The sequence below is a fragment of the Capsicum annuum genome, chromosome 1 (assembly GCF_002878395.1).
Source record: "Capsicum annuum cultivar UCD-10X-F1 chromosome 1, UCD10Xv1.1, whole genome shotgun sequence".
Taxonomy (NCBI): Eukaryota; Viridiplantae; Streptophyta; class Magnoliopsida; order Solanales; family Solanaceae; genus Capsicum; species Capsicum annuum.
The window spans coordinates 47,231,864-47,253,827 of NC_061111.1; the positions used below are offsets into that span (position 1 = coordinate 47,231,864).

The window sequence follows — 21,964 nt, forward strand, 5'->3', positions numbered from 1 at the left end:
GTTGTTTGATGAATCGAGTATTTGCTCAAAAATACGAATAATAATATTTTGATATCAAACAAGTATCTTATTGCAACAATTATTTGACGTAAGACCTAGTTATTGAAAGACGATACATTAAATAAATTTCTGTTCTGGGCATGTGGGCAACTTGCTAATCTTGAATGCTGATAATCAAAAAGTTCATGGACTAGTTATCTCATTATGTACAATAGGGACACTGATAGTTTCACTAAATATCCTCTTTTGATGTTCTCATCCCCTCACCCCACCCCACCCCCCTCTTCCTCCCTCTTAATCTCTATGTTATTTTGGCTTGCAAAATGAATATCATTTAAAAATTTCATTCTGGTTAGCTTTCAAAAACTTGGCCAATGAATATATCTATACAAGTGGTTGGTGTTAGATTGCCTACATTAACTGGCATTAAAATAGGCTTCTCTAACTAGTAGCGGCACAAACTTTTTTTATATCGCATTATTGATTTTTCATTTATGTAGATCTTTCTTCGCTTCTTTTTGATATGTTGATCTTTTGCCATTCATTTCGATAGATTAATATCCTTCCAATTTATGTTTTTGCTTCCTTTGGTGGCAGGATCAGGGCCGTCAGGAGAACTAGAAGAGTAGGTTTGAGGAGGATATTTATCATTGTTAACACATACTAGTTTATAAAGATAACATGAATCCCGAAGGTAGCAATTACCAGGATATTGGTGATTTCCAAAGTGCATATTCTGATTATTGTGTTGCACCAGAAAGTGCTGAATTCGCTAACACCCCTTTTAGAAAATCTACAGCTGTTATCGATGAAAAGCATGGGGCTGGATCTAATAGTGCTATTCATGAGATTCTTAAATGCCCTGCTTGTGTGAATTTAATGTACTCGCCAACTTACGAGGTACGTTCTAATGTCACTTAAATTGGTTTGATTTCTAAGGAAAATATGTACTGATATACTATCTTACATTAGCATGCTTTCAGCTGATGCAACCATCTCTCCTCTGATGGGAGTTATGTCCAGCTTCCATAATATCTCATTATGCTTTTTCCTAGACAAATGACTATAGATGGTAATAATGAGTCTTTAAGTTCAAGTGTCACATCTTAATGAAGTGGTAGCATAATATAATCAATTCAAGCTGTTATACGGATAAGACTTCTTTTCAGTGGAGATGAAATAGTTCTCGTCCAATTCATATTGAAAAAAGCTTGCAATTTGCTAGACAGCCAGAGTACCTCAACTTACTAAGAAATAAGTTTTAGCCATACCATTTTTTTGTTTCCAAATGTTTCTTCCCTCTGTTATGTTCACACTCCGGATATCCACTCCTAGGCATGTGGGGTTGTTAACAGCTCCTATTGATTAAGGGATGAGTTGTTGTCTCCTTATATGATCCAGGGATATCCTCACTTTATGAGTTAGCTTTGGGAATTAAGTTAGACTCAGATCCACTTCTTTTTGTGGTATTAAAAGCAGAAAGATGTCTTGAGCCCAAGTTTCCTCAGAAGAATTTTCACAGGCTTTGCTGAAGAAAAGAAATCCAACCAACATGTGAGGGGATTGTTGGTATTAAAGTAGAAATCTGTGTCCAAGACCGATCGACTTTGTCAAAGGAATCTTCACGTGCTTTGTAATGAAAAAAGTATCAAACCTGCACATCAAAAAGAATTAATTAAATAAAAGTGTGCCTTCTCCAACAATTTAAGCCTTTAGATTGGATCTGGTTTTGCATGGTTTTCAGTTCTTTTTTTAAATGAGCCACAAGTTACTAACTTAAGGACCACACTCATTGATATCTTTGACTGGTGCTTCGAAATCTTGAGCGAAGCAATTGTCCATTGGGGGAATGTACGGGTGTGTGGGGGAGGCCTCAAAGGAGATATTATGGGAAGAGAAGGAAGGGTTGGGCAGATGTGACATTCCTTGAGTGGTAGGGGGAATATTAATAATATTAGATTCACGGAGAAGAGGGGGTATAGGGTTATTTCCAAGGCCATGGAAGAATTTTCGGAGTTTATTGAAAACCATTATCTTATTGATTTACCGATATAGGAGCTCTAGATCAGGGGAATCTTCATCCAAGTCTAGATTAGGCAGATTCTAATTCATAGGAGGAGTCGACACCTGGTGTGATTCAAGTTCTTTTACCAAAGTTGACCTTAGACCATTTTCCTGTCTTGCTGGATGGTAGTAGAGGGAATGGACAAGATCACCATTAAGATTTGAGAAAATGCGGCTGAAAGATTCAGATTATGGGAGAAGCTGGTGGGGTGGTGGAGTATTTATGTCTTGGAGTGGAGACCATCCGTTCTACTTTCTAAGAAGCTGAAGATAGATTTAAGGGTGTGGAACAAGGAAGTTTTCCGAGGGTAGAAGTGAAGATGAGGGGGAATTTAAATGAGGTAGTCCAGTTAGAAAAAATAAAAGTGGGGAAGGAGTTGGACGAGAGGGATAAAGAGAGAAAAGAGAGAAAAGAGAGTTTGAGACACGACCCGAGCCAAGACCCTGCCCGCGATGAGCATTCCGAAACATGTAGGCCCGGACACCCTTTTCTATCTAGCTATCATACACAACATTCATATAATATAGAGAAATGAGGAAGGTTAACAAAACGGAATATGATTAATCTTTTAATTCACTGAAACCCATAATCATTCGACAACGTCGAACACTAGTCTGCGAAACCTCTAACAATTTCAAAAGCCAACATTTGTCTATGACTAGGACAAGGCCCCCAGTCGGACCATAAACCAAAATAAAATAATAATGATAAAAAAAATAGGTCTTCCGAAATAAGGGAGGCTCACCAACTTCACACTTCTGATGGACAAATCTACGGCTTAGTGGGACATCGGTACTGAGCCTCAGATCCTGAAATATAGGGGTGTCAATACAAATATACTGGTATGCTAAACAATCAAAAATCAAAATACATTTATATGCAACATAGGTGAGAGCATATCAAAAGTGCATGTCATTATAAATAGTTGAAAACATATGGGCATAATCTTAATCTTTCAAAACACATTCTGCAGTTGATGACTCTACTCTTTATCTTACTTCTGAGCTAGATAGTACACCCTACAAATCTATGATTCCACGAGCTATATTGAATCCAACCTTACTCGGTGGCCAAGCCCACAACCCATATTTGCCACCAGGATTGGAGTATCAGCTTATCAACTATACCATAGGGCCATCGCCAGCATAAAAATTCTCCCTTTCGGGTAACAAGAACCCGTGTCGGCAAATCACAATTTTGGGCAATGAGTCAGAAGTGCCTTCTTCGAGTAACAATCTAACTCTCTTAATATGGGTAAATGTCAGGGGATTGGTTGATTATGGGGAAAGGTGAGGGGATTTTTTTTTGGTATTAAAAGCAGAAAGAAGTCTTGAGCCCAATTCTCCTCATAAGAATTTTCACAGGCTTTGCTGAAGAAAAGAAATCCAACCTACATGTGAGGGAATTGTTGGATTATGGGGAAAGGTCTAAACTACCCTTCGTAATTAATGTTTTCAGCGGAATCCCCATTTTTGGGAACCATTGCACTGTGCTGGGCAGCAATGCGATGGGCAATGCGATGCGTCGGGCACAAATGCGATGGGCATCGCAACGTGTCGATATAGCATTGAGTTGCTGTTCTGAAATCCAAACACATCCCAACCCTAGACCGAAAAATCCAAAACTCCCCCGAGACAACCCCTTTACATTACTGAACATGATTCAACTTAAAAATCTACGTCTCGAGGTCGGAAACAATGATTTAGAAATCATAAAAGTTTAGGATCTTAAAATATGACTAAGTCCATTTTGACACTTAGGAAAATTTTCAGGTTGATAGCTCTTTAAGCATGCTACTAAGCGAGGTCTTAAGTCAGGAATGCTATGGGGTGTTACATTATCCCCCCTTGGGATCATTCATCCCCGAATGATGGCTCGGAACATAGACAAGAACGATTGAGCATAATAAGGAAAAGATAGAGAAAGAGTAGTATATGACTAGTACCTTCTAAGTCGTCATCCATGGTCTCAAAGAGGTTTGGGTATCTAGTTCACATGACATTTTCTGACTCCCAAGTAGCTTCCTCAACGTTTTTATTCTTCTACAACGCCTTAACCAAAACTATTTCCTTACTCCTTATCTTCCGAACTTGGCTATCCACGATGGAAATGGGTTATTCTTCATATGACAAGGGGTCTTTCACATTGATCTCTTCTACATGCAATACAAGAGAGTGATCTCCAGTACACTTTTTCAGCATAGACACATGGAACACTGGAGGTACGGAACCCAGGCTCGCAAGCAAGTCTAATTCATAGGCAACCCCACCTATCCTCTTTTTAATCTGATATGGTCCTATATAACGAGGACTAAGCTTCCATTTCTTCCAAAACCGCATGACTCCCTTTATAGGTAAGACCTTTAGGAAAACCCAATCATCAACTTCAAATTCTAAATATCTCCTTCTAACCTCAGCATAAGACTTCTGACGAATCTGAGTAGTCTTAAGTCGCTCCCTAATGATCATCACCTTTTTTATTGCCTGATGGACAAGGTCAGGTCCAAACAACTGAGTTTCAACCATTTGATACTATCCGATTGGTGCTCTACTCCTTTTCCCCTAAAGTTCCTCTGAATACTGGAATGGTAGCTATTGTTGTAGGCAAATTCTATCGAACAAAAATGATCCACCCAACTACCTTTGAAGTCAATCAAACAGGCCTTTAACATATCCTCCAAGGTCTGAATATTGTGCTCGACTTGCCTATCAGTCTGAGGGTGGAAATTAGTACTCAGGTTCACTTGGGTGCCTAAACCTTTCTGGAAAAACCGCCAAAACTGGGAAGAAAATTGAGTACCTCGTTCGGATATAATTGACACTGGAGATCCATGCAAATACACTATTTCTTGAATGTACAGCTTAGCATAATCATCTCCTGAATAATTGGTTTGAACTGGAAGAAAATGAGCGAACTTGTTCATTCTGTCCACAATCACCCAAATGGAGTCACATTGGTTTTGGGATCTCGGAAGTCCAATAATAAAGTCTATATTGACCATCTCCAACATCCATATAGGAAAAGATATCTCTTTAGAAGTTCCACCTGGTCTCAAATGATCTACCTTGAATTTTTGACAATTTAAACATTTAGACACAAAGATAGCAACATCATGTTTCATATTGTTCCACCAATAAATAGCCTTAAAGTCATGATACATTTTTGTAGAGCCTGGGTGAACAACATACCTCAAAGTATGAGCCTCATCGAGAATTCTTTCTCATAACCCATCCACATTCGGAACATATAGTCTACCTTGATACCTCAAATTCCATCATCGATAATTTCAAATACCATAACCATCTGTTGACTAACATCACTCTTAATATGCAACAAGATGGGGTCTTTGGCCTGCTTCTCTTTAACTTCAGCATAGAGGGGAGACTTAGCTATCTCATGTACACCCACTCCTCTATTTTAGAATCCAGGAGTTGAACTCCAAAATTTGCAAGCTAGTGAATATCTTTCACTATCTCCCTCTTTCCTTCCTCAACATAAGAAAGGCTGCCCATTGGTAACCTGCTAAGGGAGTTGGCCACCACATTTGCCTTGCTCAGATGATAGTACAAACTCATATCATAGTCCTTCAACAATTTCAACCATCGCCTCTGTCTGAGATTAAGCTCTTTTGCAAGAAAACATACTACAATCTTTTGTGATCAGTGAAAATATCTACATGCATCCCATAAAGATAGTGTCGCCAGATCTTAAGTGCAAACAACATAGATGATAACTTTAGGTCATGGGTAGGATAATTCTTTCCGTGGGCCTTCAACTACCTATTTGCATAAGCCACCACCTTGCCATTCTGCATAAGCACATACCCAAGTCCCACCCGGGATGCCTCACAATATACAACAAAACCTTTTGTACCCTCTGGAAGGGTCAAAACTGGTGCGGTAGGCAACTTATCTTTTAGATTCTCAAAACTATTTTCACAAGAGTCAGACCACAAGAATTTCACCTTTTTCTATGTTAGTCCAGTAAGTAGAGTAGCTATGGAGTAAAAACTTTCTACAAACCTTCTATAATACCTGCCAAACCCAAGAAGCTTCGGATATCGGTTGGAGTCGTGGGTCTGGGCCATTTTCTCACTGCCTCAACCTTTTGAGGATCAAATTTAATCCTCTCACTAGAAACAATATGCCCCAAGAAAGAAATAGCATTAAGCCAAAATTTACACTTGGAAAATTTTGCATACAATTCATGGCTTTTGATGGTCTGAAGGATGATTCAGAGGTAATTGACATGCTCCTCCTCACTTTTAGAGTAAACCAGAATATCATCTATAAAGACTATGACAAACAAATCTAGAAATTGGCGAAACACTCTATTCATTATGTCTATAAAAGATGCAAAGGCATTAGTCAGTCCAAAAGACATGACTAAGAATTCATAATGGACATATCGGGTTCGAAAAGCTATCTTGGGAATGTCAGCCTCCCTGACCTTTAACTGATGATACCCCGAATGAAGGTCTATCTTAGAGAAGAATTTAGCACCTTAGATCTGATTAAATATGTCATCGATTCTAGGAAGAGGGTATTTATTTTTAACAGTGACTTTATTTAACTGACGGTAGTCTATACACATATTGAGGGAGTCGTCTTTCTTACGCATAAAGAGTATAGGGGCACCCAGGGAGAAATACTAGGTCAGATAAAGCCTTTGTGAAGAATATCTTTTAACTATTCTTTTAAATCTTACAATTCAGCATGAGCCATTCTGTATGGTGAATAGAAATAAAACCAGTGCCCGACAACAAGTCAATGCCAAAATCTATCTCCCTATCAAGAGGTATCCCTGAGAAATCATCAGGAAAGACTTTCGAGAATTCTTTAACTATAGAACAGACTGGAGTGAAGGACTTTCAGTACTGGAATGTTTGACCCAATTAAGAAGGTACAAATAACCGTTTGATATAAGCTTACGGGCTCTAAGATAACATATGAATTTCCCTCTGGTTTCTAAGGAATACCCCTTCAAGTCTATCACTGGCTCATTTGGAAAGGAGAAGGTAACTTTTTAGGTCCTATAGTCTAAAGTGACATAATGGGAATGGAGCCAATCCATTCCTAAAATAGCATCAAAGTCAGTCATATCAAGCTTTATAAGGTCCGCCACAGTATCCCTACAACAAACAGACTCAACACAATTTCTACATACCCTCCTAGCCATAATATATTCACCAACGGGAGTGGAAATAGAGAAAGTCTCCAGAATAATTTTTGGGATCAAAACCCAAGCCAACGGCCATATACGAGGTTACATAAGACAAGGTAGACCCCGGATCAAGCAACAGACACATTTTGTTAGAAAATTTGTAACATACCCATCACAACATCTGGCGAAGCCTCTGCATCCTGGCAGTTGGATAAAGCATGTAACCGATTGCGACCACCACCAGCAGCTGAAGTAGAGACCTTAGGGGGAGGGGATGTAAAGTTTGATTGAAACTTAGCACCTCCAATATTTCCCTTTGCCGAGGGACAGTCCCTCTTGATAAGGCCTGGATGGCCGCAAGCAAAGAACAAAAGATTACAAATTTGGCATAACCCTGGATAATCCCTTCAATACTTTTCACAGTACGGGTATGATCGATAACTCTGAGCTACACTCCCTTGAGACTGAGTGCCTTGTATTCTCGGCCCACTGTTAGAGTGAAAATTCTAAAACCACCGATCAACTAGAGGTTTAGGCATTGGAGTGCTAGACGAAGACTGAGAATTACTCCAAAACTTTTTCTTGACCACTTATTACCCCAATTTTTACCACCCAGATGTTGGCTATTACTCTGGTCTTTAGATCTGTTTGCCTCTACCAGCCTTTTCTTCTACTTCTCAACCTATTGCATATGAACTGACAACCTGTAGAAATCCATGTTTCTATTCAACATAGCTCCTTTACATTCCAACACCAGATCATTCGAAATACCTGATGTGAACTTTCTTATGTGAGCTCTCATGTTACCCACCAATTATGGAGCATATTGGACAGCTAGGTGAACTTCAATATGTACTCCTTAACGCTCATTTTTCCTTGCTTTAAATTCATAAATTCTTTAGCCTTCGACTCCCTTAATTCACGGGGAAAGTAGCGGTCTAGGAAAACTTCCACCAAATTGCCCCATAAAGAAGGCTCAACATCACTACCCTTTGAATCCTCCCATTCGTCATACCATAGATTGGCCATATCCTTCAACTGAAAGGCTGCCACGTAACCTCTTCAACCTTATTCGCATGAATAACTCTGAAAATTTTCTCCAGCTTATCAATGAACCCTTTGGGTCCTCCTCAAACTTTGTGCCAGTAAATATAGGTGGGTTCAGCCTCATAAATTGACCAACCCATGTGACCTAAAATGAACCAGAAACTGAACCCACATCTTCAGACCAACGATTCTAATACGCCACCAGTTGAGCAATCATATGGATAAACTGTTGGAACTCAGCATTTGAAACATCTCTCCGAGGAGGCTGAGGATAGTTAGCACCAGTCCGTGGAGCCTGAGATGGACTAGTCAAAACTGGAGGAACTCCCAGAGTACCAATAAACTATAGGGTATGAGCCCTATTATCACTCCACATCCCATGAGTGGGACGGACATCCTCAGCTTAGGTGTTTTGTTCGCTGGTCCTAAGAGGAGGAATGATCAATTTTCTAAAATATAGGGAATCATTGGTTAGAGGACCTTCATACTCTATAGCACGAACTAAATCATGAAAGAAAAAGAAAGACATTCCTAAAAGCCTTGTATCCTCCTTCTTATAAGTGTGGCGTGCTACACACCCATAAACAGGACTCTACCTGGTGCAATTTCAAACACACCCTAGGACCATAGACCGTGCTATGATGCCAAGTTTGTCAAGACCGAGCCGAAACCCTGTCTGTGATAAGCATTCCAAACCATGTAGTCCTAGATATTTTTTTCTATCTAGCTATCATACATAACGTTCCTATAATATAGAGAAACATGGAAGGTTAACAAAACGAAACATGATCAATTTATTAATTCACTAAACAATACAAAATAAATCCATAAATATTCGATAATGTCTAACACCAGTCTGCGAAACCTCTAATAATTTCAAAAGCCAACATCTGTCTAAGACTGGGACAAGGCCCCAGTCGAACCATAAACCAAAATAAAATAATAATGATCTGAATATAGGTCTTCCAAAATAAGTGAGGCTCACTAACTGCACACTTCTGACGAACAAATCTATGGCTTAGTGGGACCCTGGGACTGAGCCTCAGATGCTGAAATATAGAGGGGTCAATACAAATGTACCAGTACTCAGAACAATCAAAAAGTGAAATACATTTATATGTAACATAGGTGAGAGAGTATCAAATATGCATGTCATTATAAAACAGTTGAAAATACATAGACATAATCTGAATCTTTCAAAACACATTCTGCAGTTCATGAATCTACTCTTTATCTTACTTCTGAGCTAGATGGTATACCCTACAAATCTATGATTCCACGGGCTATATTAGTGGTGGGCGTTTGGTCAGTTTGGTCTGATTGTTTAATATCAGTTCGGTTTATCAATTTTCGGATTAATAAAAATGACAACCATAACCAAACCGAAATAAAATTGGTTTGGTTCGGTTTCTACAAATTCGGTTCGGTTGTTTCAATTTTTTTTTTTTATTTGAAATATTAAAGTAGAGAGCCTCTCTTTTTCATAACTGAGCATTTAAAATTGATGATTTTTTTAAGAAAAATGTTTTTTTTCAAATCTATTTTTCATTCCCAAATATAAATAACTATAAGTAACTCACTGAAACAAAATAATGTCATCAAGTTCTTTATGGTAACAAGCAATGTCATCATTGGGACTAACATACGGAGTTTCTTGGGTGATGTAGTACTCATTTCCATTCCAAATATAAAATAAAGAAAATGCAATAAACTACCAGGTTAAGCAGAAAATGTCATAAACTCACCTGATTGCTCCTTATTAGACACAAACACGAAACACTAAATTCGTGGGTCGCGGGTTGCGGTTGTGGATCGCCGGTATTTTTTCTATTTCGTCGAATCCCCGGTGGTGTAAATAAAAAATGGCACCTTGGATTTACTTTTTACTGTTCATGAGTGTTGAGACCTGAGAGTGAATGGTAATATGTTTACTGTTTAGGGATTTAGGCGCCTTGGAGTTGGAATTAGGGTTACTAAAATATATAAATAATTAATATAATATATTGATAATATATATTATTTTATATATATAATATATTAATAATATATATTATAATATTATTTATATAATTTTGATTTTTGGTTTAAAAAAAATATTTTTTAAGAAAACCGAAAACCGAACCGTTTAACCGAAATTTAAAATTAAAAACCGAAATCTATTTGAAAAACTGAAAAACCGAAACCAAAATTAAATTTCGGTTCGATTTTTTGGTTTTTTCGATTTTTCGGTATTTATGCCCACCCCTAGGCTTTATAGATTCCTCCCTTAACTCGACGGCCAAGTCCCCAATCCAAGTTTTTCGCCAGGGTTGGAATATCTGCTTATCTACTATGCCACAGGGTCGTCGCTAGCATAAAAATTCTCTCTTTCGGGTAACAAGAACCCGTGTCGGCAAATCACGGTTTTGGTTTCATCTGACTCATACCTTATTCAGGTAACCATCTAACTCTCTTAAGCCTAGTTTTAGATTCTTTAAACCATATCTTCTTTGGAAAAGTTATTTCTTTCTTAAAATCTTCGGGCACATCAAAATAGGGTATCGTCATACCTTGACTTGTAAGTCATGTAACAACATCTCTACTGCGCTTAACTATTTCAAAAGGTATTGACTGACCACCCAAACAATTCAATTATCAAACGAAAGTTCACCATTCAAAATATTTGAAAATCAACAATTTTCTCTGAAATGCTTTTATCTACTATGGTCATCTTTTCTTTCAACTTAAAGCCATTCTTATAGGAAATCATGATTGTTTATAACACAAGTTGAACACCTTCTCATTTTCTTGAAAAATGAAACTATTTGTACATAGCAGTTCATCAATAGTCCCAAGCTTTTCACAGTTCATAAAATCAATTCACAACTTGCAAAATCTGTGGAATTTGTAATAAAAGAGAAAATTGAATGTCCGATGCTCCCATTAACTTCACAATTCTAATGTCACATGATCACACAAAATAATTTGAGTTTTAAACATCACTTTGTAATTTCTACAATACTTCATCAAATTATAGGATTTTCAATGCATAATCATCAATGATCTTGAAAACAATTTCGTATGAATTCATATATATACTTTATACTAGTTTAAAATACATTAAATCCATGCCCATGAGGTTTAGGATAGTCCCACGTACCTAAGATTAATTAATTTGAAGACTGGAACCAGGATCTTCGTTTGTTTCTTGGAAATCTTGAACTTAAGGATGGACTCTTGATCTTTTCGAAGGGAAATTTTGGGTTATTTCTTAATGATTTTAGTAATTATGGGCATATAGTTCCCTAATAATGCCTTAATCAGCTGTTAACACAATTTTGGATTATGGGGGAAGGTCTACACTACCCTTCGTGATTAAAGTTTTCAACAAAATCCCATTTTTAGGAACCATTACACCGCGTCAGGCACCAATACAATGGGCAACGCAACGCATTGGGCACCAACATGATAGGCATCGTAACGTGTCAATATCGCATTTAGTTGCTTCTTCTGAAATCTAAACACGTTCCAACCCTCGTTCAAAAAATCCAAAAATCCCCCGAGGAAACCCCTTTATACTTCTGAACATGATTCAACTTAAAAATCTATGTTTCAAGGTCGGAAAGATCAATTTAGAAATCATAAAATTTTAGAAGTTTAAAATATGACTAAGTCCTTTTTGACACTTAAAAAATTTTCAGGTTTATCTTTAAGAATGCTACTAAGCGACGTATTAAGTCAAGAATGCTACGAGGTGTTACAGTTTGTATAGGGAGTTAGATGCTTGCTGATGGCTGAAGAGGCGTTGTGGTTAGAAGAAAGAGATTTTAATTTGAATTTTTTTCATAGGGTGGCAGTAGTAGAAGTGGATGGGGAGGTTCAAGTGGGGAAGGAGGAAGTTGAAGGGGCAATAGTTCAGTTCTACAAATATTTATTAAAAGAAGAAGCGGTAGGGAGATCAAACTTAGGGGGTATAGGGTTTAAGCAAATTGGAGAGGTTAATAGTGGATAGCCTGAGAGGGCATTTGGAGAGGAGAAAGTTAGAGAGGCAGTAGAGTGTTGTGCGGGTGATAAGGCTCCGGGTCCTGATGGCTTCACGTTGGATTTCTTCTAACATTGTTGGAATACAGTGACAAGTAACGTTATGCAAACCATCATCGAGTTCCTGGAAAAAGGAAAAGGGGGATTTAAGAGGTGTTTAAATGCCTCTTTCAATTTTATTATTCCTAAATGGGAGGTATCTATGAGCATAGGGGATTTGGACCTATTAGTCTAGTGGAAAGCATCTTCAAGATTATTTCTAAATTATTTCTAAGGTGTTTTCTAATAGGCTTAAGAAGGTTTCTAATGAGATGGTTTCATCTTTATAAATTTTTTTATGGAAGAGAGGCAGATCTTGGATGCATCTTTTGATACGATACAAACAAATAATGCACCAAACACACTATAAAATAGTACACAAATCTCAAGAATCCTAGGACCGATTGGATACCACTCTCGGATTCAACAATAAGAACAAGAATGAGAAGAAAACATGGTGTTTAACACCTATTTTCGATCACCACAAACTATATTAACAACAACAATAGTAAGCAAAATGATGAACAACAACAATCTTATAACAACAACACCACACGATTTACAATAGCAAGATACAAACTACTACAAGATTGCAAGAAAGGGAAAGATAGATAGTGTGACATACACTATCACAAGAACTAAGAACCCTAAGATATCTCAAATCTAAGGACCCTTAACTAATGTAATAGGAACACCTACATTCTTCAATGTACACAAGAGGGACCTTAATCCTTCAAGCACCCAAAGTTCCAAGCAAGAAAACAACACAAGTGAGTCCACACTTTGTGTTCCTAGTTTCGGCCAAGTCTCCAAAGTGAGAGAGAATTTTTCTTTCAATTGTCTTACAAGATTCAATATCCATAAAAACTAATGAAAGAAACCCTACAATTTTTTTGTATAATGTATTACAAAATAGAAGTTAAAATGACCAAAATATCCCTCAAGTGAGAGGTTCCCATCAAGTGTAGTTCAAGTGTAGTGTATGGATGGTTTAGGAGTGTATTTTGGTGTTCCTTTACACTTCACGTGCACACTCCAAGCCTCGGGTCCAACTTTTACTCTCATAAGTTCAACTCTGTGATAATTCTTGTATCAGTTTTGGTGGCAAATGAAGAGGTGGATTCAAGAAGAAAACTGGAGTGTTGTGCAAGCTAGATCTTGAAAAGGTGTATGACCATGTTAACTGGAAGTTTCTTGAACTTATTATGTTGAATATGGGTTTTGGGGAGAAATGGAGAAAGTCGATCAACTTTTGTATATCTTTTGGTTTAATAGTTTGTGTTGGCGAATGGTAACTAATGTGGTTTTTTTTGGCAGTTTGAGGGGTTTGAGCAAAGGAGATCCTTTATCACCCATGCTTTTTATTTTGGTGATGGAATATTTGATTAGAATGATGGATAGATCTGTTGTAAAAAGGGTTTCAATGTTGCGGTATGAAGGGATAGAACTTTATCGGTTTGTCACTTGTTATTTATAGACAATACCCTGGTCTTTTATTATGTAGATGCGGATTAGCTGGATATTCTAGGGCAAGTGTTAACTTTTTTTTAGGTGATGTCGGGCCTAAAAGTTGATCTTAAAAAATATGAGTTCTCGTCAGTGAGGTCGATAACAATGATTTGCTTGCACATGTATTGCAGTGTCATGTAGGGGCTCTGCCTCCTACTTTTTTGGGTTTACCCTTAGTGGCCTCAAATAAAGACAGTAATGTCTGGAATTCAATTTTTTGAGAGGGTAGAGAAGAGGCTTTCTGGTTGACAATAAATATACTTGTCCAAAGGAGGGTAAGAAGTGATTAACAAGAGCACATTATTGAGCATTCCCAGATACTTTATATCTTTGTTTCATGCTCTTACCAGTGTTACAGGAAAATTGGAAAGGCTCCAAAGAAAATTTATTTAGGATTCGGCAGACGGGACAAGAAAACTTCATTTGGTCAGATTGGAGAAAGTGACTACTCAAGAAAATTGGGGAGGTTTGAGAGTCAAAATTTGAGGGTATTTCATAGAGCTTTGCTGGGAAAATGGTTGTGAAGATTCGGGATAAAGGACCATTGTTTATGGAGAGGGGTGATAGTAGAAAAATATGGGCTGATGGAAGGGAGTGGAGAACTAAGGATATCACTATGGAATTTGGGTGTGGAGTGTGGAGGAATATCATGAGGGATGGACAGAGTTTTAGGTTAACATCTCATTCAGAGTAGGGGACGGGAGGAGAGTTAGTTCTTGGAAAAAACAAATAGTGCAGAAATGTGGTACTAAAAGATGAGTTCCCAAGTTTTTATAGGTTTTCTTGTCAGAGAGAGGTGGTAGTCCATCAGATTAAGGGGGTACAATGGGAAGAATTGTTTTGGGAAGGTTTAGGAGGAATCTTTAAGACTGGGAGGTTAATATGTTTCATAGGTTACTAGCTCTACTTCATCAGCATTGCGAACCAGTTGATAGACTCGGTACTCTGAAATGTAAATTGGGGAGTGATTGGTTTTTTTCAGTCAAGTCCTTCTATGAGAAGCTTTTGGTGAGGGACATGGAGGATTTCTCCGTAAAGTCGATTTCGATTCCTAAGGTGACGATAAAGGTGTACTTTTCTGATGGTTAGCTGCTAGAGGAGTGATTTTGATGGCCGAAAATCATAGGAAAAAAAAGTTCATATGCATTAGCTGATGTGTCTAATGCAAGAAAATGAGTGAGGTTGTTCATCATCTCCTACTACATTGCAACCTAACTTTGAGACTGTGGTGGGATAAGTTTAGCTGGTTTGTATGTCTTGGGTGATGCCTAGATCTGTGAAGGATATGTTGTTTTGCTGGAAATCTGGTAGAGACAGGAGAAAGTGTCGAGCTTGGAATGTTGTCACTCTAGTTTTGATGTGAATCATTTGGAGTGAGAGAAATAGTAGGGCTTTTGAAGGGTTAGAAATGACTTTTGGTCAGTTGAGGAGTAGCCTCCGATCCCTTATTAATTTTTGATGCACCCACGCAATGCCGGGTTGTATAGAGGACTGGTTGATTTTTATAGAGTTCCTTGTCGTGTTGTAAGTTCTTTACTTTTATTCTTCTTGTATATGACTGATTTTGGTCTTGTGATTAATGAAACTGTTAACTTGATTTATTTTTTTTAAAAAGCAATTGGTTAGTTCTGTTATCTTATTTTTTTTGTATGCATACTAGAGTAACCGGTAAAGTTGCTGTCATGTGACCAGGAGGTCACAGGTTCAAGTCTTGGAAACAGCCTCCGGTAGAAATGCAAGGTAAGGCTGCATACGATACACACTGGTGGGGCCCTTCCCCAGACCCTGTGCATAGCGCGAGCTTTAGTGCACTGGGCTGCCCTTTTTACTAGAGTAAGTCGGCAAGACGTTAAGTAAGTTTCTAATAATGTAAACAGGTAGTTGTTTGTATTTGTAAGAATAGTCAGAGTTGGAAATAGTTCTCATTTGAGGAAAGAGATCAAGTATAGTAGTTTTCAAGTTATTTGGGCATGGTGTAAAAGGGTTTCCCATCCTTCTTCCTTGGAGTTTGAATGTTCCTTTCTTTCCTTCAAATAAGGCATATGAGGGGAAAAATGATGGTTTAAATCTATGTTTTTGATCATTTGTTAAAAAGTAATGGTTAAAGTCTATATTTCTGATCAATTATTAACAATAAGAGAGCGCTTAGTCTGCTATAGGATAAATATCTCATGTTATGACTGTCAACTCTACAAGCTGTATTAGAGAAAATAACAATGAAAATTTGATGCTTGTTGTTGCTAGTTAATGATAAGAGAGCACCTAGTTTCCTATCAGATAAACGTATTTATGGACCGTACTACATACCCGATGCACCTCTTAGTTCTATTGGTTCTATCAAGGAATTACCTCAGTGAAGTTGGTAAAGCATTTAATTTGACATTATTAGTTGATTTTGAATTTTTTGGTATGTTTTCGGGATGGAAAGTTGGAAACATGATTTAACTATAACTATCTGTCTTTTATGTAATAATGTATTCATTGAATACTTCCATTTCTAGGGTAGTGTGTGATAGTTTGGATAAACCAATTTGGAATCTTAGACACTTAACTGTTGGCATACACAGTTTTTTTTGTGGCACCATCAAAAGAAAAAGATGTTGACCAACCAATGCTCCTCAAAAGAAAAAAGGGGAGGATCATTAGTGCCGTCCAAAAAAAAAAGAAGTTGGCCAAATGAACTTAAATTTTTCATTTTTTGTTAAGCTTGTGGTCTCATTCTTCAAGTTGTTAGAAGTATTTCTTGAGCTTTTACTGAGCTTGTTGACCTTTTTCTTGTAAGTGTCCAAATGGCCACGCATTATGCGAGTACTGCAAGTCAAAAGTACTTGTATGTCCAATTTGCTGCCATGAGCCTGGAAACATAAGATGTCTAGCACTGGAGAAAATAGTCTCTAGAACTGCCATGCCGACACCAATTTTATGGCTGTCAAGATATATTCCCTTATCATTGAAGGCTGCAACATGAGCAGAACTGCAGGTACCGACCATACAATTGTCCATATACAGAATCTGAATGCGCTGTTACTGGTGATATTCACAAACTCAATGCACATCCAAAAGATCATCACAAGGTTGATATGCGTGATGGATGCGTCTTCAATCATTGTTATGACATACCTAATCCTCAAGAAGTTGATAATGCTGCATGGATGTTGAGGGTTAGTTCTCTCTCTCTCTCTGTGTTAATGTGTATCTTTTTAAACATTTGTTCTTATGAAGGGACTAGGCAGTGAAGGTGTTATTACTACAATGCATATACATTTTTCTTCAAAAAATTTATCATAGATTTGCACATATCGGAAACATCCTCTCTAACCATAAAGGTAGGGGCAAAGCTGTGTACATCTTACCCTCCCCAGACCACTTGTGAAATTATTCTGGGTTTGTTAGTGTTGTTACTGAATGTACAGAGATTACATTCAGTAATAAGAATCTTTACTTCCAGATCTGGAAATTGCCATTTAAAGTGCCTATGATAAATTCCTTTTAGAAAAAGGAATGTCTAACATGAGAGTCCAGAGTTTTAGTTGGATAGCGCTTTCCTTTGTACAGATGTATTATGTCACGACCCGAGCCAGGGCCTGGCCGTGACGAGCATTTCAAACCATGGAGGCCCGAAACACCCCTATCTGGCTGATAATCATGTACATAATTCATATGATCAAAGTAATGCGGAAGAAACACAATATAACAAAAACATGGTCAAGAATCATATGAAAACGAGAATAGGGAATAGTGTCCCACAATCTAAATTAACATCTCTAAAACCGTCTACGAAATCTCTACTACATGACTAAAACAATGTCTATCTGAAAACTAGGACAAGGCCCCCAGCAGACCCCCAAAACTGAATATAATATAAAAGGACTGCAGGACATAAGACCTTCCGAAACATAGAAGGCTCACCACTTGTCTTTGCAACTCTGTCTGAAAGATCTACTAATTCTCTTGACCCCTAGACTGGGCCTCTGAAACTGGGAGGTTGGAGAGGGGAGGGGGTCAGCAAAAAAGTACTGGCACACAGAGATATCAAAGCAAAACATAATATTTTTACAAAATATAGTTGAGAGCCATTATAAAGCAATTTCGTATCAAATCATTTGAAAGAACATAGGTGTAATGCAATAGTTTTTCTCAACAATAATGAAATGCAACTGAGCTAGGTGGAATACCCTACATAATTTACACCAACTGTCAAACTTCGGTTGCCGCCGAGATTAGAGTATAAGTGAGGGAGAGACACACAAGATCACACAGCATGGTGTCTCACCCAATGGTAGTGCCCAATATCACTTGGCCCGGGCTCCTACCTATAGTCCCAATTTGGGAATTAAATGAAGTCAAGTACAGAAGATCACTTAGCCTGGTACCAATATTCCGTGTCTGCAAACACATTTTTCCAGCGATAAGCCCTTGTGTATCAAACACCTTCTTCGGACATCCACCTTTCTCATGTAAAATCAATGCATTCAAATTTCATCTTATTCAATCACATGTCGTATTCTGTAGGGTATCGTCATACCCGACTTGCAAGTCATCAATATCACATCCACATATGCAAAATCATGTAAAAACCAAGGTGCTTCCTCATTTACAAGTGGTGAACAATATTTATTTCAAATTCATGTTCTCTTTTGTTGATCACAATATAATATGGAGTATCGAAACATTATCATGGGAATTTGAAAACAATTTATCATTCATATTTATCAAACTTCCATGGAAAATCTCAAATCACATATGCATGGTTTCAACCATTGAAGTATATAGGCAAACAATTCCCATGACATAAAGAAAATGACTTAGAAATCATGTTGAAAGCAAGATATTAGCATTTGATTGAAAACCCCCATTTAAAAGCATGCATGTTCATAAAACTACACCCATGAGATTTTTGGATAACCCCACGTACCTCTATTTCAAAGGATAATAGATGTTTCTTGAAGCTTGCGGATTGGTGATTCTAAATATGTAATTATCTTTGAAAACCTACGGTCAAATCTTGAACTATTTGGGTTTTTATTTTGAAACCCTAAGGAGAATCTTGAGCACTTTTGATGAAAGAATATGTATTTTAGGGTCCTTGAAACTAAATCTCATATTTTAGGGCTAAGTAAGGGTGGAAAAGGACCACTTTGTCCTAAACACGGAGTGTTTAAATCACCAGAATTCCTTACATAGGCGCCGCCCATCTCGTTGCCTATGTTCACATAGGCTCCGCGTAGGCTATCGCCTATGTTTACATAGGCACCGCCTAGGCTATTGCCTATGTTTACATAGGTGCCGTCTAGGCTATTGCCTATGCTTTCCAGTGGCCATGGGCGATTGGTTAGGCGACGCTTATTACTTTGAAGGGCCATAACTTCTTGCTCGGGTGTCGGATTTTAGCCAAATTGGTATTGTTGGAAAGTTAAATCGAATACCTATCATTTGACATATAGTAGGCTTCCTAATTCGACATATAAAGAGAGTTATAGTCAATGAAAGCGGACACACTTTACCACGTCCACTAAAAGTTAGTCGATCGAAATAGTTTCAACTCGTCCTTGAGTTGAAGGACCTCTATGGTCTAAATTCAAGCTTGAGTGAATTCACATGCTATGAAATAATTAACATGTCGTATTGGCATGGGATTTTATGGCTTCGGGATTAGCAACGCATCAAAATCATGGTCTATATTATAGCCCGAATTGTGGGGCGTTACATATGACTAGCATCTTCCCTCAAGTAGACATGCCAAATTATATCTGGTGGTACAAAGAAGATTCTTCAGTGGTTCCATATTTCCTCAGTCAGGGGGAAGGATAGGTCCACTTAAGAATTCAGGTACAATGGAAGTGGGAGTTGTTTTAGGGTCTCAGTCTCCAAACCAACATGTAATCATGGGATGTGTATATCATTGTTATGTTTTACGTGGGAAGCTCTTAGAACAACGATAGCTTTTTCACAGGTAAAGGTAAATTATTTTACTAAACATAGCAACATGAAGGTACAGCAAAAGAATAGAAAGAGCAAAGGAACATCAGCTACATATTGAAGTCCCCCTCCTTTTTGTAAAGTATACAGAGATGGATGTAGTCTTTCGGCTATGGTTTTTCTGAACCCAACACTTTTGAAATGGAAATATATATATATATATATATATATATATATATATACCCCAGTCATTAACCTTCCTTCTAACGCGATCTTTATTCCATTGTAAGTGAATATAAAATAGGAAATGAATCCTTCAATTTGGCATCTTCCACCAATTAATCAAACCAAAATTTTATGCATTTACCATTCCTATTAATCAGATTCACATGAAGCTGAAATTCTTTCGAAAGCTAGCAACAACAACAACATACCTCGTATAATCCCACAAACTGAGGCCTGAGGAGGGTAGCGTGAACGCAGTCCATACCACTACCTAAGAAGAAGTAGAGAGGTTTTTTTCTGATAGATCCCTGGCTCAGAACAAAAAAAAACACTAAAAAGGACATAATAAAAATTTAGAACAAGATGGTATAACAGAACCAATAGAGAAGAACATAACAAAGACACCCACAGAGTAGTACTATAAACTATCTTTCTGAAATCACGAGCATCACCAGGACTCCATGAAGAAGAAACTACTAGACATCCGCAAAGTATACAACTACTGGCACAGCCACACACAAAGTACCCTTCCTACTAGTCGGGACACACTCTCACCTACTAAACTTCTACCCTAATCTATGTCCTCCACACCTTCCTATCTAGGGTCATGTCCTTAATAAATTGTATTTGGTCCGCGCCATATCTAATTACCTCTCTAATATTTCTTTGGCCTACCTCTACCCCTTCTAAAACCATCCTTTGAATCATCTCAGCCTCACTTCTCGCACCTTTTCTTCCACCGAAGTCACTCTCACCTTCTCTCAAATAATCTCATTTTTAACCATAAGTCCACACATCTAACGCAACATCCTCATCTTCGCCACCTTCAACTTTTGGATGTAGAAGTTGTTAATTGGCTAACACTCCATTTATTACAACATTATCGGTCGGATTGTTACTCTGTAGAACTTGCCTTTAAGTTTCAGAGGCACCTATCTATCATACAAACTCAAGAGACGAGCCTTCATTTCATCTATCCTGCACTGATACAGTGTGTGACATCCTCGTTAATTTCCCCATTTCCCTATATCATAGACCCAAGATACTTGGAATTATATTTCTTTCTAATGGCCTAGGAATCCTGATACAAGAAGCACAAGAGAAACACAAAACAAATGCCAAATCAGTCGACAAGTTTGAAGAACCGAGGACCCCTTTGATGAGCACTCTCGAATTCACTACAACAACAATGAAAACCCAATAACAACAAGATATTGAAGGTGTAAATACACTAAAATATAAACAATATGGCGAGATGGACAACAATAACTAGATAGGAATAACACACAATTTTACTAACAAGAGATAGAAACGGTTACAAGAACACAAACTACTACAAGATTACAATAAAAGTAAAGGGATAGTTAGATAGACTAAATGAAGGTATAATCTTAAGAAACCAAGAGCATATTACACTCTTGGATGCTTAACACTAAACATAATGTTCACCTATCTCTTACGAAGACACAAGGTCGGAATCCACCTCCCAAGCAACACATTTCCAAGTCATGAGATCAATAAGAGTGATTCTACACTCTCTATGCTTAATTTTGGTTTTGGTGCCTCAAGGAGAGAGGACTTCTGTTTCTTTGTGTTTCAAGAATTAAAACATCATGAATAATCTATGCCTAAAAGCTCTACAATGTTCTATTTATACTTGGTTACAAATAAAATACAAAATGTCCAAAATGCCCTTTTAAGAGCTAGGCTCCCTTCAAGTGTATTTAGGGGCTGCCTTGTGTATTCCAAGGCTCCTCTTTACACTCCAAGTGTGAGATAAGGGTCGCTTTGGTGTGTTTTAAGTTCTTCACTCGGAAACTCCAAGCCCCGGGTTCATTACATTCTCACATGCATCTATCTTCGTGGTCATACTTTTATCATCCTCCCCTCTTTAAAAAGGATTCGACCTCGAATCCATGCCTTGAAAAATCAAAGAGAGACAAACAAGCACACTTCCTCATGGCATAAGGGTTAGGA

At 37.8% G+C, this 21,964-nt stretch overlaps 1 pseudogene; it reads left to right on the top strand.

Moving 5' to 3' along the window:
* The first annotated feature begins 592 nt into the window (after nt 1-592).
* Nucleotides 593-21,964, top strand: part of LOC107854839 — a 41,829-nt pseudogene continuing 20,457 nt past the window's right edge.